The sequence below is a fragment of the Triturus cristatus genome, chromosome 3_1 (genome assembly GCF_964204655.1).
Source record: "Triturus cristatus chromosome 3_1, aTriCri1.1, whole genome shotgun sequence".
NCBI classification, from domain to species: domain Eukaryota; kingdom Metazoa; phylum Chordata; class Amphibia; order Caudata; family Salamandridae; genus Triturus; species Triturus cristatus.
This window is the reverse complement of record NC_140583.1, coordinates 153,281,559-153,309,023: the sequence shown is the minus strand read 5'-3', so window position 1 is coordinate 153,309,023 and position 27,465 is coordinate 153,281,559. Positions and strand designations below refer to the sequence as shown.

At 45.4% G+C, this 27,465-nt stretch overlaps 1 long non-coding RNA gene across 1 annotated transcript; it reads right to left on the bottom strand.

Annotated features, from left to right (window-relative positions):
• Window positions 1–1,218: 1,218 nt before the first annotated feature.
• On the bottom strand, window positions 1,219–26,959 carry LOC146859861 (uncharacterized). The gene is made up of 3 exons (XR_014979062.1): window positions 26,909–26,959; window positions 18,639–18,810; window positions 1,219–1,383 (listed from the first exon to the last, which is right to left on the bottom strand). It is a non-coding gene; the product is annotated as an uncharacterized LOC146859861 (long non-coding RNA).
• Between the last annotated feature and the right edge of the window lie 506 nt (window positions 26,960–27,465).

The window sequence follows — 27,465 nt, the reverse complement described above, 5'->3', positions numbered from 1 at the left end:
GGGGGCCGTTGAGGAGATTAAGCAAGCTATTGCCCAGAGTTGCAGAGTGGGACTCCATGATTGGAATAGGCACCGATGTGAGAATTATCAGGTCCTTGGAATTTTTGAGCTCAAGACCCGCCGAGGCAGGGAATTGAACCCTGGTCTCAGGCTAGACCTCTGCATCAGGGTCTGCCGCTCTAATCATTGAGCCACACTTCTCCACCACACACAAAGCAGCGGCGGACAGAAATGGCTAACCAAGTAAATACTAACTTTCTAAAAGTAGTATTTACAAACACAGGATATTGAAAATAAACTTTACTAAAAGAAGTATTTTATTATTCTGAGATCAGGCATACTAAACTTGACTTTCTACCATGCTCTCTGAGTCTGCTGGGATTACAGCATGTAGTAATTCCAGCAGCCCATTCTGGCCTATAGAGAGCAGGTAGCCTTCAATAGTGAAAAACGAAAATGGCTGTAATTCACTATTAGGACATGCCACACACACCAGGGCAAGTCCTACCTTATGCTTACAATGCACCCTGCCCTTGGGCCTACCAGAGGGGTGACTAATATGTAGTTAAGGGAAGGTTTAGGGACTGGCAAGTAGGTGCACTTGCGCAGTCAGCATGACAGTACCAGACTGCACGCAGGTTCTGCAGTGGCAGACCTTAGACACATTTTACTAGGCCGCTTCTGTGGGTGGCACAACCAGTGCTGCAAGCCCACCAGCAGCATTTGTATTTACAAGCCCTGGCACTCCTCGTGCACTTTACTAGGGGCTGATAGTAAACCAAATAAGCCAAACATGGAAACCAACCAATGTCAACATTTTACCATAGGGAGAGCATATGCACCTTAGCACTGATCAGCAGTGGTAAGGTGCCCAGAGTCATAAAACAGCCAACAACAGGTCAGAAAAAATACAGAAGGAAGGCAAAAAGTTAAGGGATGACCCTGCAAAAAGGGCGAAGTCCAACATATATCAATACAATGTGAAGTTTTGTTGGTGTCTGGAAGGCATTGGGTTATTAATTGTAAAGGTGTGAGACCGGTTTCACCCATAGCACCAAAGCCATCCTTTGGGGGCCTGTGGACGGAGTTGCTCAAGACTCAAGTTGGACTCTGTATTACTTGGTTTATTGATCACACTCTTTGGAAAATAAAAATGAAAACAAAAGTTACTTATGAGCCGGTCACTTGGATTCAGCTGTGAAGGATACCCTTGCAATATTCGTTATCCCTCTTCTTCTTAGGTTTCCATTTTCTTCTTCGTTCACTCTCCCCATTCTCATTATGTTTCCTTTTTCTACTTGTTTTTCTCTCTCTCTCTTCTTCTTAGGTTTCACCATCCGTCTTTTTCTTTCTAGCAGAAGCAGAGGTTTCCAGTCCGGAGTTCTTCAGAAGAGAAATATTGGGCACAGGTAAGTGCACTGTATACATGTGCGCTACTAGTCTCAAACTCTTTCCTTGCCTACTTTTCTTCTGAGTTCCGTTATCTCCTTCTGTTGAATTTCTTTACTGTGGAATTCTAGACTTAAAGCACTGCTTGCTCCATCCCCCACAGTGATAATTACAATCTTTATTGTCTAATTAAGGAAAATCAGTACAATTGAGATAAAATATAACACCATACACATATTCATAAAATATTTTCCAAAATATAATGTTTATAATACCATTAAAAGTTCCATAGAGCTCAATTGTGCTACACATTTTATGATATTTAGGAGGTAACATACTGTACAGGGACATTGATACCGCATATACACATCATAAAAACTATATTCATGTATTAACTCAATGGACAGATGGGTGCTTCCTTTATTGCACTCCACAAATCCAAATACCATATTGGGGCACTGGTACACATCATTAAAATAACATTTCATGAGTCAGATACATTTTTAAACACTGTAATTCAATGAGCAGATGGATGTTCAATAAAGTGCCTCCTGCGTACAAATCATTACAACACTCAAACTCAGTCTACGAGGATATTAAGTCCTAATCAATAAAGTACCTTCATGCTTAGATGTCATTACTGCACTTCAACTCGGTCTATACATGTTTTTAGACCAAATATAGCATATTAACATATCGTACTAGCGCATTGATGCAGAATATACATATAATTAAAACCACATTTCATTAATCAAAACTTTAAACACTGTGATGAACTGATGCATAATCAATGAAGTGCTTACGTGCATACAAATCATTACTGTACACCTCATCAGTCTATGAAGATTTTAAGTCCGAGTTCAACATATTATCTGCTATAAAAATGTACTAAACAGATTGACCGATTAGACAGGTTGATGTCCCAGAGAGGCAACGTATTAAAGCTTGGTGGCATCTGCTCACCCCCGGTCGATAAACTGTGGCAGATGCACACAATATGTAAGAAAATTTCAGACTGCAAAGTCGACAACTGTTCTCTGACCATTTGTGTATCCAGGATGGAGTTCCATCCATCCTTTGTTGTGTATCTACCAAATTGACCATTAATAAAAGGTTGTAGGTGGGACAATAAATATGGTTGAGACCTCTTTATTCAGCAATAAGGATAACAAATGTGTTGATCGATTTAATATCTGCTTGAAAGAGGTTTTGAATATATCTAAATGACCAAAAGGTTGAAAAATGAAAGTATGTAGACTCTCAGATAGATAAGTTCTCCAAACACTTGCAAAGTCTTGTTTTTTAAGTTTTTGCCATCACAGATTTGCTAAAGTACCAGGGTCGGATAAATACGAGGAATATAAACATTTTAAAAACGCTGATTGTCTCGCTGGGATTTGGGTGGTCAGGCTGAACTCCAGTTGGATGTTAACATGTCCAATATTTTTCGGAATCCTAAAAATAGATTTAAAAACTTTAATTTGTAGACTGTCCAGGAGTTTGGAGTCCTTGCCTTGAAAAAGTACTGACCCATAGATCAAAGAGGGGATCAGATTTGCATTAAATTTTACCTGGTACTCATGGCTGAGACATGAAAGTTTATCTCGCAGTGTTCTAAATGCAAATGAAAATGATGTGTATTTGACATTTAAATTTCTAAAATGGTATTTAAAAGATACTCTATCATCAAATGTGATTCCTACATACTAATAGGACTTTACAGATTCAATCACTGACCCATTTACTTTGCCTTCTCTCATACCAGGTTTAAATTGACCTATCAACATTATTTTAGTTTTCTTTGTATTCATTTGTAAACTATTATCTACAATACAGTTTTTGAATCATTCTATTGGCAGGTGTGGCATCCTGCTGGCCCCTAAGGAACCTGGCCCACTTGGACGCATATTTTACCCTGACATTACTGCTGCATACCCACCAGTGTGCCAGCATCAGACTGCATCCAGCCAGAATCACGATTGAACCTGTTTTGAAGCAGTTGGAATCGTCAAACAATGACATGGGGTGTGCAGTGTCATCTTCAATAATGGCCATATTGGTCTTGAAATAGCAATGAATGTGTGCAGCCCATCCACAGGAATGGTCCAAACACTCTGATTTTAACTTATTACACATATCCAGTTAATCAAGTACAGCTTGGGTGTAGGTTAGCACCGGAGCGCACCTTAGTTGCCACTTGCAGCAAGCAGCATAAAACATTCTACATGAACCCTACATGTGCAGCACTATGGTGTGTCAACAGGTACGCCCCCACACCGCACACAAGAGCTCCTAGCTTCTTGTATGGATAGGGTGCCTGTAGTGTGGTGGAGACGGAAAGCAGACTCCTTAGCCTCTCCACTTAAGTAAATACATGAAATGGCATCAATTATTAGGTCATGTTCCTGTTGGCTGTTTTGTGACCTATTCAAAATATGCTTGACTCATTCCCTAAAGTAACTATAACTTGCGCCTCAGCCATGCACAGTGTTGTCATTTAAGATGTTGTAGTGATGGTATCACTGATGTCCTAGAACATGTCATGACAATTGTTAGATCTGGGGGTCTCTAGTTGGCAGAGGTAAGTACCTTTGTCCAAATAGGGACCCATGATTCTTGTCAAGGTAAGGGCGATGCACACTGTGGATAACCCCTGCTCACTCCCTTGGTAGCTTGGCACAAGCAGTCAGGCTTATCCCCAAGGCAATGTGTAACGTATTTGTACCAACACTCACAGTAATATAATGAGACACCATAAAAGGACACTACACAAGTTGTTTATAAAAATATAAATCACTTTATATAGATTAGGCAGATCAAAAACGACATAAAAATCACATACACAATTACTCCTTTCCTTGGAAATGTTCTCTTGAAAAATGTTCACTTTGCTAATGTTCTCTTATGGCAGAAATTCATTTAGGGAGTGTTCTCTTATGGCAAAAATAACGTTCTTGTAAGGATAAAATAACTCCTGGGGGCTCAGTATGGCTGGACCGTTGTTGCAGCGTGAGAAAGTTACTTCTGAAGTGGCACCCTCATTGAAAAATGAACCCTCTTTACTTGTAACCCCTCGTGTTTGCTTGTCGCCCCACGATGCCTTCTCAATGCGCGAGTGTGCGCAAGTCATAAGAAAAAAAAGACACTGCCTTAAATATTGCCTTTGCTTCTGGCAATCCCATGGTGGCTGGCGGGTAACTGTCGCCTTCGCGCCAGGTTGCTCACTCTTGAAACCAAATCACCCCCTTTCATGAGGCGCGAGTGCGCGCCAATCACAAGGAGGACGCTGCCTCCCTGACCCCCCAGCCACCAGCTGCTCGCAGGTTTACAACCCTCCCCAGGCTAACACGCACGCTGCACTCGGCACAGCATCCCGACCGTGGTGAGTGGGGGGGGGGGGGGGGGGGAGGTGGGGGGGCTGTATTTGTCCCTTCGTCTTGCCATAGAGGTCCCCGGGGGTCTGTGACTGCTACAGGCCCTCCCAAAATACAGTTTGATTTTCTGGTTAATTTCAGGCCCTTTGTTGTAGTTACACTAGCTAGAAAAGCCCACATTAACGGCAACATCAAGTCATCTTGGAAAGCGCGATGATTGTCGCCACGTTATTTGTTGTTTTAAAAACAAATATGAAAAAAAATCACACAGAGCTTGTTGCTGCCTGGGCTGCTTCTTTCAGCATTTAGGAAATTAAAAGGAGCATATAGAGTTTCTTGTACTTGCATGTTGTATTACCAAAGTGATTAGATTACACAGGGCACCGGGAGAAGGGGTTGGTCGGACTGGACACCGGGTAGTGACTGCTTCACACACAGCTGAAAGCATGCATATAAGGGGCAGAAATAAATACGGCATTCGGTTGAAATAGTCGAGAGTGGTAGTTGCAAAAGAAGCCACAGAGGGGCTGCTGCTCTACCCCGCCCGCTCCAGCAAAACCTGTTCTGTTTGTGCCCTACATGCCCGCTGGGGTATTTGAGGAGGTGGTCAGAAGTGGAAGAGGCTGAGGGTGCAGACCGGATGGAAGCCACTTTAGGCTGCTCTCTTTGTGACCTGCCTGCTGGGGAATTCGTGCTAGTGTGTAATACCCATAAACAGCTGCTCTGAGATTGTAAATATAATTGTAATCAGAACTCAACTAAAAGGGGCAAAAACTGGAGGAAAGTGTGACGTTTAAAAGGTAAATGGAGAGAGGACGTGAGAGCAAACAAAATGAGCAGCCTGATAAGGTTTATGGTCCGATGATGGAGAAAAGCTATGCGCGGCATGGGGATGGTGTGAGGGCTGGCAGGGAGGGACCCCAGAAGAGAGACTCCGTAGGCGAGGCGAGCACTGGCGTAACAAAAGTTGGTGGCCCCCCTTCAAGGTACATAAAGGGGCCCCCACTCCGTATTTACTATGGAGCTCGCAGGACTGAGTACGGTGCTGAGGGGGCCCTCTGCAGCTCGGGGCACCCCCGCACCGCGGGGGCTGTGGGGGCCTGTGCTACGCCCCTGGAGGCGAGGCATGTTTTGAGTGAATGTGCTTTTACTATGCTGGCGCAGTGCTCAGGGAAACATAAGAGAGGAAGAGGTTAAGGGTGGGTGAATGGTGGGAGGGTGACTGAGGGAAACGGAGATAAACCCCCGTAAACATAATTGATATATATGGAAAGACAATGTGGTATACATAACATGCAAAGCTGGGAACTGGGGCACATGGTACGAGTCGCTGCGTAAGCCTTTGTATAATTTCGGGAGAATACTTTGGAAAAATCAAAAAATATTTGCAATGCTATAGGTCTCGCATTCAAATGCGAGACCTAAGGCATCGGACAGAAGTGGCCACCATTGTCCCTGCAGCTTGAAAAGAGAAGGGGATCATGGCATGCTGAATGTAACCAAAGCATGTCATGCCCGCAGTAAGAGAAACTCAATAAAGAAAATGGGGCCTTATTTATGAGGCCTTGCGTCACTTTTACACACCAGCAGTGTAAAAAATGCGCCATGTTGCGTCATATTTACAAAGTGACGCATCTAGGTAGAATCCAGCTCCCCTCCCCGCTCCCGCCTCCCAGCTGTCTAGCCCTCCCCGGCCCCTACTTAATGGCGCCCGTTGCGAGGACAGGCGAGCAAGACCACTGACTCATTGTCAATGAAATTGCTCTCCCTCCCTCGCAGCTCCACCATTAGGTGAGGCCTTTCCCCAAGCCCCTGCACTCTCGAGTGTTGGTGTTCGAGGCCCTCCTCCACCCACAGGTTTTACCTGCGCCTCATACCTGGTGGTCCAGTGGACCTCTGTCTCCATTCTCTTGCTCTCCTTTTTCACTAGTTTTTTCCCTCACTTTTATCTCACCCCTTCACTCTCCTTCTGGGTCTTTCCTCCATTTTCTGTCATTTTCTTACCCTCATCTCAATCTCCCCCTTTCACTCTCCTGTGTCCTCTGTGTCTTTCCTCCACTCTTTTCTTGCACTTTTTCAGTTGTTTTCCCCTCATTTCAAACTCCCCCTTCACTCTCCTGTGTCTTTCCTCCGTTTTTCGCTCGTTTTTTACCCTCATCTCAATCTCCCCCTTTCACTCTCCCGTGTCCTTTGTGTCTTTCCTCCACTCTTTCTTGCACTTTTTCTGCCTTATTTGCACTTTTCTTCTCTCTTTTTGCCTTTTTCAGCCTGTTTTTCCCTGCCGCTGCTGCCCCCTAGCACGACCAGTGAGACCGGTCCAATCCAGTTCCCCTCCCCACTCCCGCCTCCCAACTGTCCAGCCCTCCCCGACCCCTACTTAATGGCGGCCACTGAGCGGCCGCGCCCCCGGGGCGCCAAAGGCAAGCTCGTCTGCGCCCGTCTGCGACCCGACTGCGACCAGCGCCAGGAACCCTGGATCTCTGCACTGCCAACGCCACAACCCAGCGGCACTCCATGCTCTCAACCCAGGCCACAAAAACAACTGCAAGATAGCATCACCAGTCGAGCACACCTGCAGCACCACCAAGACCACTGACCCAGCACAATCCGCTCGCAAGAACACAACCGAACCGAAGACCCTGCAATGCATCCTCCTCAACGTCCGATCCCTCCACAAACACGCCACTGAAATCTGGGACCTCCTCGACAGCACTACCCCGGACGTAGCATTCTTTACCGAAACCTGGACCAACAACACCTCGGGACCGGACATCGCCATTGCCATTCTCCAAGGTTACAAGATCTCCAGGAAGGACCGCCCCACCCACCCGGGAGGAGGAATCACCATTGTCCACAAATCCACCCTCTGCCTGAGCACACTCCCCGACGAGCCCACAGACCTGATGGAACACCTTCACTTCAAGATACTGGCCAGCCCTACCTCCACCATCTGAGGAATCCTCATCTACCGACCCCTGAACCCCGTGGACTTTTCGCCAACTCCATCACGGACATCATCTCCATGCATGCCATCGCGTCCACCAACTATACCCTACTGGGAGACCTCAACTTCCATCTCGACAACCAACTGGACCCCAGAAAGACATCACTCCTGGACAACCTCCATAACATTGGACTCCGCCAGATCATCACTGAACTCACGCACTCAGCAGGACACACCCTCAACCCCCTCTTCACAACACGAAACTCCATCACCTTCAGCCACACCACGAACTCTCATGGACTGACCATCGATGCGTCCACTTCACCTTCAGAACTCCCACCATCCACAGACACCAGCACCTGTTCCCAACTGGACCAGAATCACCGACGACCATCTAACCTCATCACTCAGCAACTCCACACCAACCATCGCGGAAAACGACGACACCAACACCGCAGCCCGAACCAAGCACAGATGGATCTCTGACAGCCCCAACACCATAACTCCCCTCAAGAAAATCAACAACACCCACGCCAAGAAAGCTAGATGGTTCACCACCGAACTTCGAGAGTCCAGACGCACTTGCCGCCTCCTTAAAAAGGCCTGGAGGAACACCAAATCCACAGAAGCCCACAACAACTTCAGAGCCGCCCCCAACGCCCACCACCAACTCGTCAGAAAAACAAGGAAAAAAGCGATTGAAGACAGAATCTCCACTCATGCACACAACAGCAAAGAACTCTTCAACATCATCAAGGAGTTCGCCCAACCCACCAGCGAGTCCACCAACATCCCTCCCTCACGAGACCTCTGCTACAAACTCAGCACCTTTTTCCACCACAAAATCAAGAGCATCTACGTCAACTTCGACGAAGGCAACCAACACACTGAACCCTCACCAACCACCCCGACACCCTGAAGCCAGCGATCGACAACTGGACAGCCCTCACTACCGAAGACACACTGAAGACGATTAAGCCAATCCACTACGGGGCCCCCAAGGACCCCTGCCCCCACCACATTTTCAACACAGCCACCGACACCATCGCACCCATGCTCTGCCACACCATTAACCGCTTCCCGGCAACTGCCTCATTCCCGGACGACTGGAAAGACGCTGAGATCAACCCCCTCCTGAAGAAACCCTTGGCGGACCCCACCGACCTCAAAAACTACAGACCCATCTCCCTGCTCCCGTTCCTAGCGAAAGTCATCGAGAAAGCCATCAACAGCCAACTCGCCACATTCTTCGAAGAGCACAACATCCTCGACTCCTCCCAATCCAGCTTCAGAAAAAACCACAGTACGGAAACCGCCCTCCTCGCTGCAACAGACGACATCCGTACCTTACTGGACAAAGGAGAAACAGCAGCCCTCATCCTCCTCGACCTCTCAGCGGCGTTCGACACAGTCTCTCACCACACCCTAATACGCAGACTCCATGACGCAGGAATACAAGACAAGGTCCTCGACTGGATCCGCTCCTTCCTCTCCGGCAGAACGCAGCGGGTCAGACTCCCCCCTTTCCTCTCGGACCCTACACCTACCACCTGCAGAGTCCCCCAGGGGTCTTCCCTCAGCCCTAGGCTTTTCAACGTCTACATGGCTCCGCTCGCCCCCATCGTCAGAACCTACGGACTCAACATTGTGTCACACGCAGATGACACCCAACTCATCCTATCCCTATCCAACGAACCCAACACCGCCAGACACAACTTTCGAGGAAGCATGGAAGCTGTTGCCAAATGGATGAACAACAGCTGCCTACAACTAAACACCAACAAAACGGAAGTACTCATCATGGGCCCAAACCCAGACACCTGGAACGACACCTGGTGGCCACCCACCCTCGGAAGCCCGCCCTCCCCCACGGACCACGCACGCAACCTGGGAATCGTCCTGGACTCAGAGCTCAAAATGGACCACCAGATCAACTCCGTCTCATCCTCCTGCTTCCAAACCCTCCGCCTCCTACGTGAGACCTTCAAATGGATCCCCCTCGAACACAGAAAGACCGTCACTCACGCCCTGGTCACCAGCAGACTTGACTACGGCAACGCACTCTACGACAGAATAAACAAAAACCTCACCCGCAAGCTACAGAACATCCAAAATGCCGCCGCAAAACTGGTCCTCAACCTGCCAAGACACTGCCACATCTCCCATTACTCACGCTCACAAGGCCCTCCATGACACCGGACCAGCATACCTGAATAGCCGACTCAAATTCCACGTACCCCAAAGGACCCCCCGATCAGCCCAGCTCTCCTACGCCTTTGTCCCCCACACCAGAAAGACCAGATCGGGAGGCTGCTCCTTCTCCTTTCGCACGGCCAGAGCCTGGAACGGCCTTCCCCTCCACCTCAGACAGATAACATCGCTCCCCATCTTTTCAAGAAACCTCAAAACCTTGCTCTTCTGCAGTCCCCTCCTTGATGGACTGGAACCTGCGAAACCCCCCCCTACACTGCTCAGTGCCTTGAGACCCTTATGGGTGAGTAGTCACGCTTAACAAACACCGGATTTGATTTGATTTGATGCGTCACTTTGTAAACCCCTGCATCACATTATACCTGTGCCAGATTTAATGAATGCAGGGGGGCGTTCCGATGCAAGAAAGTGTCGTAGAAGTGAAGCAGTGAAATCTATGAGATTTCACTGCGCCACTTCTAGGACGCAAATGCGTCAATATCTTACGCCTGCCATGGCAGGCGTAAGACTGACACATGCACATTTAACATGGGACTTGCCCATGTGTAATGACCTATTGCTGGAGTTGCGTCACTTTTGTGACACACTCAAGCAATGCGTCATTTTTGCGCCTACAGATACATCAGAAACATTGGTGTCGCAAGGAGGGCGCAATGAAAAGTGATGCATCGCTGTTTTCACACAGCGATGTGTCCCTTTTCATAAATGAGGACCATGGTGATTACAAGACATGTACTGTGTAACAACCAAAGTAAAAGGGCCGGTCGTCATGGAAGGTTACAAATAAAGACAAGGCGGTACTAAGGAGGCACTAACAAGCCTATTTTCGAATCAGAAGCCAGCATTTATGAAGGACAATGACACAAGTCAATGAGGGCAGAGAGTGGGTGGGGCTTTTATTCCATACTCCTGTACAGCAAGTCTCGTAGAGCAGCGCATGCACGCTGACTCTAGCCTCGACCTAAAAAGGGGTCAGAATTAGGCCTGGACAAACTAATTAATTCTGCTCACATATTTGGAGAAATTTGGAGAGTAATGTGGAGATTCATCAAGATTCTTCCAATTGCCTTGTGAGAGACTTTTTTTCCAGTTTGAGCAACACGATGACTGCACTGCACACTACTGGACTGTGCTGCAATCGACGGTATGCTATTTCACTTTAGAAGACTACATTTTGAGCCACTCCACTAAACCACACTTGACTGTATGTAACTACAGTCTACGCTTCTATAATTAACCCTATTTAGTTGTGCGACACTCTACTTCACCATATAGCACTCCATTCTATATGTCTGAACACTGAGCGCAACTGAAGTATATATTACTATGCTACTAAATTATAAGATACTTCGCTGTATCACTCTACAGTTTATGCTACTCCTGCATATGCCATTGCACTGTACCGTATTACACTGTACCCCTCTGTAGTCTACGCTATACCGCTTGGCAGCACTGCACTTTACCGCCCTCCAATATACGCCACTCTATTTTACACTTCTTAACTTTTCAACACTACACTGGACTACACTCCACTTTACGTAAGCTCACTGTACACCGCTCAACTGAAATCCACTCCACTGTATAGCATTCCAGTGTACCCCACTCCAGTGTATGGTTCATGCCACTGCACTGTACCACACTCCACAGTATGCCACTCCCCTGTATGCTATTTCCGTACACAATATTCCGAAACTTGTCCCTACACTCTGCAATATTCCAGTGTACAGCACTCCACTGTATGCCCCTACAGTGAACGTGAATACACTCTTTACTTTACAAGACATAAATCCACTTTACCACACCCTAGTGTCGGTTTTCTCACTATATACCACTGCACTGGACAACACTACACTCTATGGCACTCCAATATATGCCACTCTATTTTATCTGAGTTCACTTTACGTTACTCCACTGCATGCCACTCCACTGCATGCCCCGCATGCCATTCTGCTATATGCTATTCCACTATACACTAATCCACTACACCTCTTTCCCACTTTACTCCACTCCATTATGCCAGTATATACTGTACCACAGTACACTTTATAACACTATCTGTCACTATATTGTACCACACTCCACCTAATAACACTCCACTCCATGAAACATAAGAGGATGAATATTACAAAACTTTTACTAAGCATATAAAAATCAATGTAATGAAAAAAATATCTATGGTTAAACGCAAGGTAAAGTTATATTGTTTTTTGTAATTGTTTTAATTTTATGATATCTGCACCACTTACACATTTATTTCTTATTTCTATCTTATTTGTGCCAAACACACCCTTAAACTACACAACCATAGCAATTTCAAAAGGTATACTACTTTCACATTACTATAAGTCATACTCATAACTCACATTTATACTTGGGCACCACCTTTAAATGAATATCACTCACACACCTCCGTACAGTCTTGTCACCTCACTCGCCGCAAGACAATAATTATAACTCACCACTGTACCATGCACTGTGTTTTGGCAAATAACATAATTTCTGATGTCATGAGTGTTTTAATTACTGCAATGATTTCACATGCTATAACTTATGTGCTATAAAGTAAATGTGTTCCTTTTTGTTCAGGAAAGACTCGGGCAAGGACATGCCACTCAGAAGGCTATGGCCAGGAGGCCCCTACTGTTCTTTGTACACTTGTACCCTGTTTAGCTGAATTGGGGCCCCCTCCTGGAAAGACCCCTTTCCCTCCACACCCACCACCACTGTGTTGGCCGAGAAACTTGTTTATGCCCCTAAAGCACCTCCCTTTTGAGCTCACATCTCGTATCACTTCACCTCTATGCAGGAAATCATGAAAACATACCTGCTGCAAATGTGCTTTAGAATTCATTAAAGGCTACTGTGCCCTGAAGCAGAAATATCAGGGCAGGGCCTCCCCTGACTATTTATACTTTTCCCTGCACTCTGCCAGCACTTTGAATCCGCCTCTGGACGGTGTGCAGAATCATACAGCAATTCCTAGTTTTCAATAACAAATTTAAACGAATCAATGTCCCTCATGGAATTAATAATGCATGTTTGTGAATTCACATTCGGAAATCATATAACTATGATGACAACCTGCAAAACCTTATGAATTTGAAAGCTAGTTTTTTCACACTTAAAATAGGGAAAGTATTTAAACGTGAGACATAGTGAAAGCTTTTTACTGAAAACATAAGTTGACAGAAAATTAAACTGAAAGATTGATAGGCAGCAGACAGGCAGTGGGGCAGACAGACAATGAGGCGTCTATAAACAATATTAAATCTTCTTTGAAGTTGTTATTTGGCTGCAATATGATTCCAGGAACATTTTGATGTTCAGCTTGAATTCCCAAGGATGGTGGTATTTAATATAGAGGATTTATTGTTTTATTGCTGTGTCTTAGATACAATATTGCTTATTGCCTTTAGGCTTAGTTAGGCCTAAAAGTTTGTTGTTTCTGCTTGTGCCCCTAGTAACTTTTTCAGAGTTCTCTTCAAAGAAAATAAATCAAATCCACTTTATGGCGATTCTTTCTTAAATTATATGAGTGACAACAACGGTCATACATTGCTTACATTATATTACTAATGATAGGTGGTCTTTCATATAGCGCTTCAGTGCAATCTTTAGGTCTTCTGCGTGCTGTAAAGGATTTGGTTAATTGGGATTCTTTTTTATTCAGTTTAATGCTGTTCAATGTATCAATCTCAAGAGGTTGAATAGTGTAAAATGCAGTGGCGGCTCCTCGTGGGAGTGCTGCGGGGCGGTGGGCGGGGCAGGCTGCGGCGTAGTGAACTCCGGGTTAAGGCCGAATGGAGATCAGCTAATAAATAAATATATAAAATGAATTTCATTGTGTGCGCTGCAATGCAGCGATGCAATGCAGCGCGCGCAATGAAATTCGTTTTATTTATTTATTTATTAACTGAACTCCGTTCGGCCTTAGGCCGACGTTTACTACACCCCACCCTGCCCCTCCCCTGCCCCACCCCACCACCCCGCAGCACTCCCACAAGGAGCCGCCACTGGTAGAATGATCTCACCATAACTCGATACTCATGACCTTTAGAGAACGGCCGATGTCTGCAACAAACATTTAAGTCACTGGGCCATCTTGTTAACATGAACATTAACTGGAATGATACATCATTCACAGTTTTGGTAGCAGAACAATTAATCAAAAATTGACATCATCCTACAACACTATAATTCAAATGATGTGTTTCTCACTAGTCAATTGTTTCATTGTACCGGAGTACTTTTAAGTTTTGACAACAAATGGCCTCATTTACAATATTTTGGAGCAAGGTAGTGCAGCAAGCCTTTCTGCTGCGCTGCCGCGCATCAAAAGAGAAGTGCAGGAATGCGCCGTATCTACAAGAAACAGGGCATGTGCTGGCGCACAATGGGCTGCTAACGCAGGCACCCGTGTGCCATGGTGCAAGGTTGCACACATAGAAAGAGGAAAAATGAGGAGAAATAAAGGTATTTCTCCTCGTTGTGCATCCTTTACACCTCCCTTGAGGAGGAGTAGGAATCTGATGCATTCCCAGATTTACAAAACCTTGAATAAGGGGAGCTTCCTGCACAAAACAAAAATTAATGACGTTTTGCTGCAAAGTTCTCTGGAGAGTAGGTGGACCTCACTATTGCTTCAGAAAACAACAAGGAACAGCATTTATCTGAATCAATTACATCCTTGACAAACATTGACTCCACCAACTCAAACAAATAGAGCCTACACCCTAAATTCTGCCCACTACCCCTTAGACTCCATGACATTGTGGACGTCACAGACATGCTAAAGCCTTCAGTATGGAGCCCAACCCACTCAAGTGGAAGAGGAATTTCACTATAGGAGAAACACCTTGAAGTAACATTTGTTGTAAAATACTGAAGGGACCTAAATGGTCTGCATGCTTAAACCCTTAGTAGAGCGGAGAACAGAGCCACATGACGAAAGTTGACAGAGTCTGTCTTTGCTTTGAGGGTGGACGAATGTGTCATAGGGGAATATACAAAATATGCCAAGATGAATTAATGCCCGTACAGAATGGCACAATTTCCGTCTGGTTCCCTGTAAGAAGCTACACCAATCCAGACAACCCTTATGGTGATTTTAGTGGTCTTAGACAAGCATATAAAGCTAAGTGGTAGCTGTGGAGAGCAGCCTTCAGGCTTAGTCTAGATGGAGTGTAAAGCAGCTCGTTTTACCAGAACATAATCTTATAGATGTAGATTAATTGAAAATAACCACAAATTATATTTATAAAAATGTGTATTTATTATAAGACACTCACTAACACATACAGATATTTCCTAGCCGGAGATATACACTATAGAAACAGGTAAGTAGCACGAAATACACAATGGTCACCAGGGAGAAACCAAACCATATACTAAAATAGTGTAATGCGAACAAAGACTCGAGTCAAGACTATACCCAGAAGACATAGAAGTTCCGGGGACCCAAGAAACCACCCGAGGTAAGAAACCTGGAACCCAACGGAGGCCGTGTTCAGAGTGGGATCACAACAGCTGGCTCAATACAAGTCTATGGGTAAGTCGTGGCTGCAATTTTAAAGAAGAAGGACCCTTCCCAGTGGACCCTGAAGAAACCCAGTGGAAGACAGAAGATTGGAGAGCCCCCCCACCTGTGGATACCCGGGGAACCAGGATACCTACACCAGGAAAGCCGTGTGCATAGGTGTGAAGTGGCATCGGAAACCGCCGTCCAACTCAATGGAGGACTTCAGGAAAATGCCACTGCTGGAGAAGGTGAAAGTGTCTGGTGGAACCCAAAGGTAGATTCAAGTCAAGAAGTACCTGGAAGCAGAAGAGACATAGTTTATGCCACTCGGGAGTGAACAGGAAGCATGGAAGACGAATGCCCACCGATGTCGAGTGCTGCAGGAGAGATGTTGATAACCTTGGAGCTGAAGCTGTGTGGACCAGGCGACACTGTGGAAGACCAGGAGCCATTCATGAGCTGTCCCACATGGGATGTCTAGAGTTGAGGGGTCAGTGTCTGTTGAGAGTACCAACAAGCCTTGGCAACTGCAAACAATGTTGAAAGCGAAGAAGGTGCAGTGTCAGGACCATCAAGGTCCAGGTGACTCACCACAAGCAGGTGAGTCAGGGCAGGCCCCAAGCAATCAGGGGAACCTGCTGATATCAAAGAAGACCCTCAAAAGGACCAACAGGCCGGAGGCACAGGAGTCACAAAAGGACCTCGAGCAGCTTACCAAAGATGCAGTCCCATGGTGCAAGTAATGCACTCCCACGGTGCAAGTAATGCAGTGAGGACAAAGATGTTGGTCACAAGAGATGCTTGAGGTGGAACATGGAGATCTTTATAAAAGGAAGCCAACAAGCCTTTGCAACAGCAAGTCGACACAGTGCAGAGGGGTTTGGTTCCCGTGGCCCTGACAAGGGATACTGGCCTCAAACTTGGTGAGAGGACAGGGCAGGTCCTGAGGAATGTGGAGAACCACCACCTGTGTTACTGAGCCTTTCGGGGTCCGTGGGAACCCAGGATCAGTAGAACGCTCAGCTCAGATGTTCCAGCAGACGAGCAGGGCAATGAGATCAGGAGCATCAGGAGTCTAGATTGCCCAGATGATCGAAGAAGAAGTGGTGTCTTGAAATGCATCTTGATTCAAGACGAATCTAGGGACCCACCCTCAGGTAAGCCCTTAAGTACCCGAAGGAAAGGGTTGGGCCAATTCAGGAGTCCCTTCCAGGGGAGGAGTCAGATACTCCCATGTCCTTTGTCCAGTTTTGCACCAGAGTGGGAGAAAAATGGCTCCCTGAGCTAGTTTGAACTGGACTATGCCAGGAGGACACCAAGTGTGCCTTTCAAGCAGACTGAGTGGCATTGGCAAGTGCTCCAACCCTGCCCCAATACACTAAACCCTGTCTGTGAGGTAGTCACACCTCCCTGTGACAGGATACCTATTGTTCGGCCTTCCCCTGCTCAAGCTTGGCTCAGCAGCAGGAGGGCAAATTGTGTCTCTGGTCGGCAGCAGCCAAGTTGTGCTGTCCAGGTCTAGTAGACTGGTACCGGGAGCACTGAGGGCGCCCCTGAGGAACTTTACAGTGCATGGAATCATACCACCGACATCGTTTACGGTGTGGGGGTATGATTTCAACATGTTTGATGACAAACATGACAGGGCTCGTAACAGCCAGTTTAGAGATGGTCATCGCGTAATGCCGCATTGCCACTCTATGTATCGTAATGTCTGAAGCACTTACAACCCGGGAGAATGGATTCTGAAAGTTGTAGGGGTGTCCTGCTCATGCAGGGTCATCCTCACACTTAGAACCAAGCACCCTGCCTTCAGGATTGAAAGGCCTGCTTTAGGGGTGACATAGGTTTTAAGTGCAGTGACCTTAGATATAGGGAAACCTATATCTTTCGTAAGTGGTGATAGGACCAGCTTATACAGGCTACAATGGCAGGCCTGTAGTTACAGTTTGAGTTGTCCCCCATGGGTGTCATAATGCCCTGGGTACTTACCATATACTACGGACTGATATGGTCACACCAGTATCCAATATGGGATGTACCTGAGTACCTACTATACCAATTTAGGGGAGAAAGCACAGAGACTGGGGTCCTGGTTAGCAGGATCCCAGTCAGACTAGTCAGAAACAGCATTGCACCAGGCAAAAAGTTGGGGTAACCATGCAGAAGGATCCTAACTTCCTACATCCCCCTATTTTTCTTCTGTATGATTTTGCAGAGTTTAGAACACATTGCCTCTGCTAAACAATAGTAAAGTGCCAGGGCTTCCTTTCTAAAACGTATGCTGTGCATTGGGTTTCCACTTTTGGCCTTTATGTCCTCTGTAAATGGTTTATAAGTGACGAAGGTGCATCTGAAATCCATGCTTCGCCTTCCACAATCATTTTGTTTTGTGAAAGATTTACAAACAGAAACGTCACCACATCATGAATGTGATGCCCGGTCTTCCTCAAGCAATGTCATCCTTCTATTTCCTGAAGATGCAAACAAGAATGGAGACATGATTTGAAAGTCAAGATATGATAAATGATGGGTGCAGCATGAACAGCTACTAGCTAGACTTGTGATATTGGACACATCTAAGTGTAAATTGAATGGACTTAACATGTTAATTACCATTTCTATGTAACACTATGGTTGAGTCGTGTTTAACACTGTTGGTTTGTCTCACACATAGGAAACTATATTACATGTGCCACGAGCATTTTACAATGCATATTGACTCACATTAAAAATAAGGCCATGTGAACATGAAATCTGAAAGTTTAAAGAAATAATTATGATTTTCATTACCATGTTACTACTTACCAACACATGATAAAACACCCTTACATTTTTTTCTGATTTCAGATTGATTTTAAAAAATTAAACTCATTCAGCTATTAGAGTAGACTAAATATAATACAGACAACATGGACATAAAAAGACACCTTGAACTACTTCATTAACTTTTAGTGATCCAGGATGAGGGCCACCCATTCATAGCCATGTGGAAGGAGACACCTGGGGAAGAGAAGCCTTTGTTCCCTGGACCAACTATAGCTAGATTGGTATTACCTAGCAAGAGGGGTAACTGCTTCCAGACACACTTTGGTGTGGTTGAGGACTAGGCTCATTTCTCTAGAATTCTACAAAAGTATCATCTCACTCTCAGCTCATCAGAACACATCTGGACCTGTGGAAAAACAGAAGAGGACTTCACCTGCAGTTTATGACCTGTGTGGAGATCTGAAGGGATGGGCCTGCCCCCATTTATACCCAGGGATGAAAAGTGCACTCCAATTGTCAGTTGGCTGACCTTCTGTGTGGCAACAGGATCACAGTAAGCTGCAGGACTTCTTTTTCCTGGAGTGACCAGCTGACCAGTGGTGTGCCTGTCAATGATGAAATGATCATTAACGTGAACACGTTCCTTCTGATAAACACAACTACACTACCAATTCAGTTCATATTAATTTATGAACTATGTTCAGTAATGCCATTTATCAAGATGGTCATCTCAACATAGTTTAACCAATTGTCCAAGTACAGATGAAACTCATATTTTTTGCTTTGAAATCAAAAAATATATCACTGAAAATTTGAATATAAATGGCCACAATATTTTCTCACATCAACCCAGTAAAAATTCAAGTTTGATACCTGGCTGTAAAAGGAGTACTTTACAACTAAGATAAGAATTGACAAATCTTGTGCTTTTTATCCAAGAATCATTTAAACTGTTTTGAATTTTTTTTCTTTGTTGTCGTCCTGACTTGCATTTCTTGCTGGCTATGTGACTTTGTTTTTAAAAAGCTAGAGTGCATAAAGTAGCCACTCACTGCGTACATTAAATACACACACACATACATGCACACACATCTATACACATCTATACACACACGCACACAGCTAATACTTATGCAAACCACACATATTTCAGTTTTTTTTAAAACATCACAAGTATTTAACTTTAGTTTAACATGCTTTTTTATAGTGGCCATCGGTACTTTTATGTGCATATTGTTATGCGTGATTTGGCACCATTGACAATTACGCAACTGAGCTGCTTATTAAATGAAGAAAGCTGATAAAACACCTGGACGGGGCTCATACATCTTTCACAGTGCTAGAATATTCAGCATGACCGAATAAACATGCAACGCTGGTGAGAGAAACAGGCTTTATATTATATATGACCAATCTGGACAGAACCCTTAAGGAAACCCCTTAAAGTAGAGAGGATGTGGCCTAACGGCTAGGGTGGCAGACCTCAAATCGGGTTCAAGTCTCGGCAATGACACTCAACATCTGGTGATTCTGGGCAAGTCACTTAATCTCCCCATGTCTAACAAAAAACATGAATGGGTCCTTGTGTAACACAACTGAAGCTCATGTAAAGCGCTCTAATACCTGATACGTTTGAGTCAAGTTTGCGCTATATAAAACTCTGGGGATATTAAAAACCCTGCCAGACAAATGCCCAGCACAAACTCTTCTTATATATAAACAACCTAAGGGAACAGAATGCTTCCTTATATTTGCCAAGCAAGCATAGCAGGATGCAACACCAGGCTGCAGTCACAGTGGGGAGGAGAGCTCATCTAATTAGGCGAGCGATTAAGGAGCTGAAGTGGCACCTCTCTGGTTGCAGAAGAGTTCTGCCTTGTTGAAGCATGGGCTCTAGAGTAATGTCACAGTAAGCAAAGAGGATGTGCTGAAAAATGAGGTGGGACAGTGCAAGAAAATAGTGGCAATCCGGTGACAGAATTTCTCCAGTCACTAGCTAGTGCACAGTTTAAATCTGGGACCTCAATCACAGTCTCATCAGAACATTCCTGTGTTTGGACAGACTCTACCTGAAGAAGACAAGACTGCTGGATGAAAGACGTCTCCTGGCTCCTGCTGGAAGACGAGGAACCATACCACATCACCAGGTTACAAATGTATGGTAACACCATGCGTTCAGAGTACAACTACCAGAGCTTGGGGGCTTCCTGACTTTCAGCTATGTGACCTATATGGCTTCTCTAAATGACTTGGGCCAGATTACAGAGGAGTTTTTCGAACATCTGCCTTCTTGATTGACTCAGAATCCCACGTAGACTCACTAAACCCAGGGCCTGGAAGGAGTTACCTGATTTGCTTGTTCTTTCTCTCTTAACCAGCTCTAATCAGTCTTTGGAGTCTGGCATTGTACCAAAAGGCCTTGTTACTTCCCATGTTAACAAAATTGACAGCAGATCCTCAGGTGTTCAGCAACTACTGACCTATTTCCCAGCTGCCCTTTCCAGCTAAGATCACATAGAGATATGTTAAGAAAAGGTTATAAAACTATTTGTAAACATATTCCATCTTAGATGAGGAGCAAGTAGGATTTAGACCAGCTCATGGAACGGATTTAGTGTTCGTCTCAGTAGTGGATGGCCTGGGAATGGCAGATGATTAGGGCTATCTCGGGGCCTTGATGCTATTAGATCTATCCGCTACCTTTGACTGTGTGAATCATGAGATCTTATTTTCTATGCTAGCAGAGGTAGGAGTGAGCGGCAGTGCCTTGGGGTTGATTCAATCATATTTGGAGAATGGATCATAAGCCATACATCTGCCCCCATTCCGAGCAGCCATTAGTCCGGTAGATTGGGGGTTCTGCAGGGCTTGGCTTTAAGTCCAACACTGTTTCATATGTAGACTTGTGCCCTCTGGCCTCGCTTGTCAGTTCTCGAAGCATCAACTTTATAAATTATGCTGATGATACTCATTTTTAGGTCTCTGGACCATCCGGTCTGCCGAAGGCAGAACCGGAAGTCGAGAGATTTAATGACTTGGAGAAGAGGGGCTTGAACACGCCCCTCTTCTCCCCTGTTCTCCATTGGCTGGCCTCTTGAATGCTGGCCAGCCATTGGAGAAGAGGTCAGTCATTCCGATCAGGCCCCGTCCTTTTCGGATCGGGGGGCGTGTTTTTTGCAAGAAGTCTCAAGGAGGAGATAACACCAAATCCGAAAAGGATGCTGCGTTTCTCCGAGGCATTTCTGCTTTGCCTCGGAGAAAGGCGGTGGTGTGCTTGCCTTTTGCTCTGCCTTGTTTGTTTTGAGAATAATTTTCCATCCTCCCTGAAAAGCTCTTGCTGCTGCCTGGAACTGGAGGGGGTTACCAGGGGGGTCAGCTAAGCAGTAATATCTTCCACCCCGACTACGGAGCTCGTAGTTTCACGCCACTCCTCTCCCTGCTTTCTGTTTACTCTCCACGGCAAAGTCTACTTACACCTTCTATCGTTTACTGTTGTTTCACTTATCACCAGTGCGCGTTATTTAAAGCGTCTCTCCTGCTTCCCTGTAATTGCGAGGGTGTGACGCTCCTGCTGCCAGGCCCCTGAGGGCCTTTCATCTTAGTCATGCTGGACCTGAACCAATAGAACAGTTTCTGGAAGGGCAGCCAGGAGCATAGCGCAAGAGAGTTGAAATGTACAGAAAAGACGCGTGAAGTTTGTCGTCATCAGGAAGCTGTCCTTCACCTCACAGTACACTTCATGAATCTACAGTCGAAAAAACGCAGGCCTTACACACAGCAGTGCTAGTTTACAGAGGAACATTATGTCCCACGTCTGATCTGCCTACATACGGACATGTTACTCATAAGAGTTCCCAAGCATGACGACCCCAATGCGTGAACCCATTGTACACACTTGTGTAAATTTGGTAACCCGTGGTGAAACTGGTCAGGCTCCGCCTCATCTTTGAAATGTGGGTCGCAAACGAAGGACAAGTCGAGGTTATGAAACCGACAGGGAATAAAAGTTGCACACTAGCAGCTGATTCACAGACATGGAGTAAATGATTTATCTGATTTTCCCGAAGCGTGAACTACAAGAACCTTAAAGAGGAAAAAGCTGTAAATGCAGTATTTACTGTGTAAAAATGTAACGAAATAAGAAAATGAAGACTCAATAATCCGGTCTGAAAAACCGAATAACGGCATGCATTTTTTTTTGGGAGGGGGATAAGTTGTCGTGGGGGCGCTCTCTGAACAACTGTCGGTGTAAACTGGCTTATTGTTTTATCCAAAAGATTGATGCACTGCATGAAGGCCAGGGAGACTTGACCGACACCCTGAGATGTTGCATACACGGACCGGGAATTTCTTATAACACAAAGCGTTTAACCTGCATTGGATACTTTTCTTTTAGCCCGGCGGTTGAACCGCGAGTTATGCGGTGGTGCACAGGGAGAGTGGGGTAGTTGGGGTTAGTCCTCTATGGCGGTGAAGGAGCGGTTAAAGAGGATGAATGGTATTACGCTTAGACATTGGCTTGAGTTAGCGAACTGTGTGGGGGGGGGTACAGCAGTGTACACCGGGCATCACGGTGGTTTACCGATTAAAAATGTAGATTTCAGGGGATCACGACGTTTATTTTAAGGGGTTTGGTACTGACTGGGAGAATTGAGTATTAAAGTTTCGCCGAGTGAATGCCGCGACTGCTTGATTTGTAATGCTGCTTTGTTGAAGCGATCTCCGTTTCTTGGCTGCGGTGCGCACACAGGTCTTGTATCCCCGCCGAGCCCTGAGCTGCATTGGAGTGGGTGCGCCCCAAGATTACAGGGCATGTAGCGGGGCCACATATCGGCCCCTCCGGCTCCCCTGCAGAATAGGTCCTGTAAGACGCGCTTGAGGGCGAGGGCTGCGTGCAAAGGGCAGTCCATCTGTAACCAATGTGTGATGAAAGGTCAGACTAGTGCCAGCATTTAGTGAACGGAAGCAGTCAAACAGAAAACAAGCATTTACAATGCAATGGTCTCGGTATTGGTAAAATTAGAGCTATTGGCATTGCTCATGACATTATTTTTGTTTATGTTTTTGTTTTTAAAACATTTAAAGAAACGGCATTTATTTTTTATTTTAGCGATTTAGCATTGTCATGAGCAATGCCAATAGCTCTAACTTTAACAATGCCGAGACCGTTGCATTGTAAATGCTTGTTTTTTTTACGTTAGACCACTAGACTCATTCCATACCTGTCTGAGAAACATCTCAGCGCGGCTCAGTAACAACTCCTTGAAGTTTAATGGAGACAAAACCCAGGGTCTGTGCTATTCAAAAACTGATGCCTACTTTACCACCTAATTTTGGGCCTTGGACTGATAGGGAGGCACCACTGCCCACCTAGTCAGTATGAAATTTGGGTGTTTGTCTGAATAGTGACCCCTCTCTCTCCCAGGGCGTTGATAAGGTATCTTCTATCTGCTTTGCATTTATAATAATCCTTGCACTGTGCCCACTCCAGAATGGCATGCAACGTTCTCATCGGTATATCAAATAAAACAGCCATCATGGGCTTGCACTTTTTTGGTCGGTGGTGGCCGCAATTTTATTACACTTATACACTTTACTGGAGTCATAACTTTTTATTAACCCATGCCATAAATCTAGGGTGACCAGACGTCCCGGTTTTGCCCGGACGGTCCCCGTTTTTTGTGACACTGTACTCCAATGGAGTCAAATGTCCCCGTTTTAGAACAGTGTCCGGGTTGAACAAAGAAATGTCCCGGTTTTTTACTGTTCCGGTTGCGCGCATGCTCTGTTTGCACAGCTTGGTGACGTCACTGAGGTGAGCGCTGTAGCAGGAAGGGAAATCCTTTGAAGAGAGACATGTTCTCTCGGGATTTCCCTTCTCTTTGTCTACACAGCGCCACCTACGTCATCATGCAGCTGGTTAGAACCACCTGTGACCGGCATGACCCTGATTTTACAGCCTGCAGCAAACAACTGTGACCCTGCTCTGCCTTAAAGCGAGCGAGGGTCGGACAGTCTCAAACTACAGCAGAATCCAGCAGCAGCTTCGTGACGCCTACCAGCACCGTCGGGACACTGCCTTGCATCAGAGCTGCATCATCCAGGAATCCTTGCCCTCCCAGCCTGCAAGCCCGCAACGTGTATTTTAACCCTGAGAGTTTTATCCGCACCAGTGCTGGCTTCCTGGGGGCGCCGTGTAGCCTTTCTTTCCCCCAGCAATTACCAGGCCTCACATAAATGTCAAGAGTGTGATTAATTATCTTCCTGGAGAGAGATCAGCATTTTGTATAGTTGAGGTTTTGACTTGGCTGAAGTTAGTGCAGAGGGTTAATATGCCTGCTGCAAAGAACGTGTACCAAGTAGATTACAGAGTGCATATGATGTAAACAGATCAGCAGGGTTACTGCTTTCAAAAGAGACATCCTTTTGTTACTTGCAATTTATAACTTAAAGTCCTAATATAGAATAGTGAGCTATTAACTTTCATCCTAGAATTGCATACACACTGCAAAGTATACATTATTAGAACATTGATTAATGTTTCAAAAAGGGTTAATCTGGCTAGAAATCGATTCTTAATATTAAAGAAAACTCCCAACTATGCTGTTTCTTTTTCGACTCTGCGTTTGTGCTTCTCCACACCAAGCACTCTTAAACTATACTGCCTACCAGTATGGATGACATGTGACTCCTACACTTTCAGTCCTTTGGTTTATGTAACATTTCCTATACACTGATTTACACACGTATGATTGATTGTCTCTGTGTAATGTGTGTGTGATGCAAAGTGCTTGGACACCCTACACTGGTATGAGTGGCGCTATATATAATGCATCTGATAGAGTGTGGTTATGGTGACTTGGTCACTGTTAAAGGGTGCTAGTGAGAGAATCCGTGGTAGAGGTGGTCATTGGGGGGGGCGCCAACAAACATTGTCGCACAGGGCGCCACCAGCACTAAAGCCAGCCCTGTCTTATATGTTCTAAACTATTTACTATGCTAATGTGCGTAAATGTTTCCACGTAAATAAAGCAAACATTATTTATATTTCAGTCAACTGCGCTGAACGTAGGGGGAGTGCTTTATGGGAAGGAGTATTCTACAAACAGCAGTATCTGATTTTGACGATGACAGAATGTGTGTGTGTGTATATGTGTGTATATATATATCTATCAAACTCGCTAGCGATGCACTCGTTCACTTCCTCGTGGCAAAAACAAGAGCACAAACTCCTCTTCGATTGTGCAATTTTCTTTATTGTTCAGTTAACAATCCCAATATATATACTTATCTAATAAGAAAACAAACTTGGACTAAAGCAAATGTTGAGGCAAAGTCTGTTTAAATGGAATTAATGCTTACTGCCGATAAAAGACCTCTGATTTGTCATCTGTAATGCTTCATCTCGGTCTTGGAGGGAGCTGTCGTAGTCCTTTTTCTATGTTTATCACAGCTGTCAAATAGTCCTACTTTTATGTCGGTGGTTACTGCAAATCGTAGTCCTACTTCTATGTCTATGACCTGTCCCCGTTTTTTGTTTTGAGAATCTGGTCACCCTACATAAATCACAAATAGCGAACTGTCATACATTAGCTTTGCTCCCCCTGCCCCACGATGATAACGATGAGCTGCATTGGGGAGCGGCGCCTTCTATCACCTTGCGGCTTTTCCTGCCGCTACAGAGCGGAATCCCCCCATTGGGGGGGGGGTTCAAAAATCACCTGTGACCCCCATTGGCCCGGTGACCTGGCACCTCTCAGTCGCACTTTTTGCCACGAAGAGAGTCCTAACTGGGCGCTTTGCAGCCACCCAAACCTGATCCTTCCAGCGCCCCAGCGGCTATTATGGCGCCGGTCCTCGAGCTCCCTTCGAGGGCGGCCTCTGCAAAACTGCTTCGGAAAATCTTGCCTTATCTTCCAAGTTTGACTCGGCCGTTCCTCATTCAGAGTGCCATCCAAAGCTACCTGGATTATTGCAGTACCTTATTTTTGGGAGCGCCTGCTTAATTACTTAACAGCTTAACTCCATGTAAGCAGCCACAGCCAAATCAGCTTTAGCTCGCCCCTGACCCTCCTCTCCTTCTCTGGAGTTCTGGGACATACACTGGCTCCTCTTGACTGGAAGATTTCCTCTTAAATCAATGTGCATGACTCCTGAGTTTAAGTTCGACGCACCTCCGAGTGTTTTATGTTCATCTAGAGCCACCTTCTCTGCATCCTGAAGTTCAAGAAAGCTCGCTCGGCGAGTCGCCTTCTCAGCACGAGCGGCTCGCGGCGGAACAAAATACCCCGCTCGCAAAGAGATATCCCTTTGCCATGGGAAGGGGGTGGAGATGCATCCCTCACCACTGAGGCAAAGACATCATTGCACTAGCCATGCCCTGCAGTCCTCAACCTAAGAGCTGCCCAATTTACAAAGTATTCATATGTTGATTCTTAATATTGATTTATATTAAGTAATCAGCTGTTATATTTAATTCATAGCAACACAGCGCTGCTAATGCATACGTCTTCATGCATCTTTTTTATTTTTTACTTACATTTGAACTGGTTCTGTGAGTCGCACAGCATCGCTTTACATTGCACGCTGCGATGAGTTTCCCATTTGTATGCAAATACTGTTTACTTTTACTTTTCAGTTAAATTCGGAGGACGGTTGGTGTGACGTGTGAATATGTTCTACATTCGAAGTATTCTGCTTTACCTGTCACATATGCTTTCCCTCTCGCATCAAGTGTTCCGGTCGAGTGAGCGCGCGCGGCGAAGCCTCGAACACTCGGAAACAGCCCTATTCTGATGACGTGTAGTGATAACATTTCAGGAGCAGCTGAATGGTGCAATTCTTTCGATGACACTTTTGCAAACAAAATCGTACTGGGGCTAAGCTATGAATTTGAAATGCGATTTTTATTAAACTTATTTTTTGATGATTTGGAGTCTTGAGTGAATTTTCTTTGGTCGTTAATTCATTTATGCATATTGGTTTTACTTGATTCCCCAATCAGTTTTCAACCCCTATGAAAGCAACTATTTAAAACATTAATTCCTTCTTTCCTGTTTTGGGGATGGCATGGAATTTAAATGAAGAAAAGCCACATTGTGAAATAGATTTTGATACTCGGCTGGTCACCATAGATAGCAACCGTGAGCAGACGGTGATAATATGTTCAGCCTTATGTTATACGATTTCCGTGCCCAGCTGAAGACACACAATCAGAAACGGTCACAATGAAGCGCTGTAAAAGATACTTTAAAAAAGTT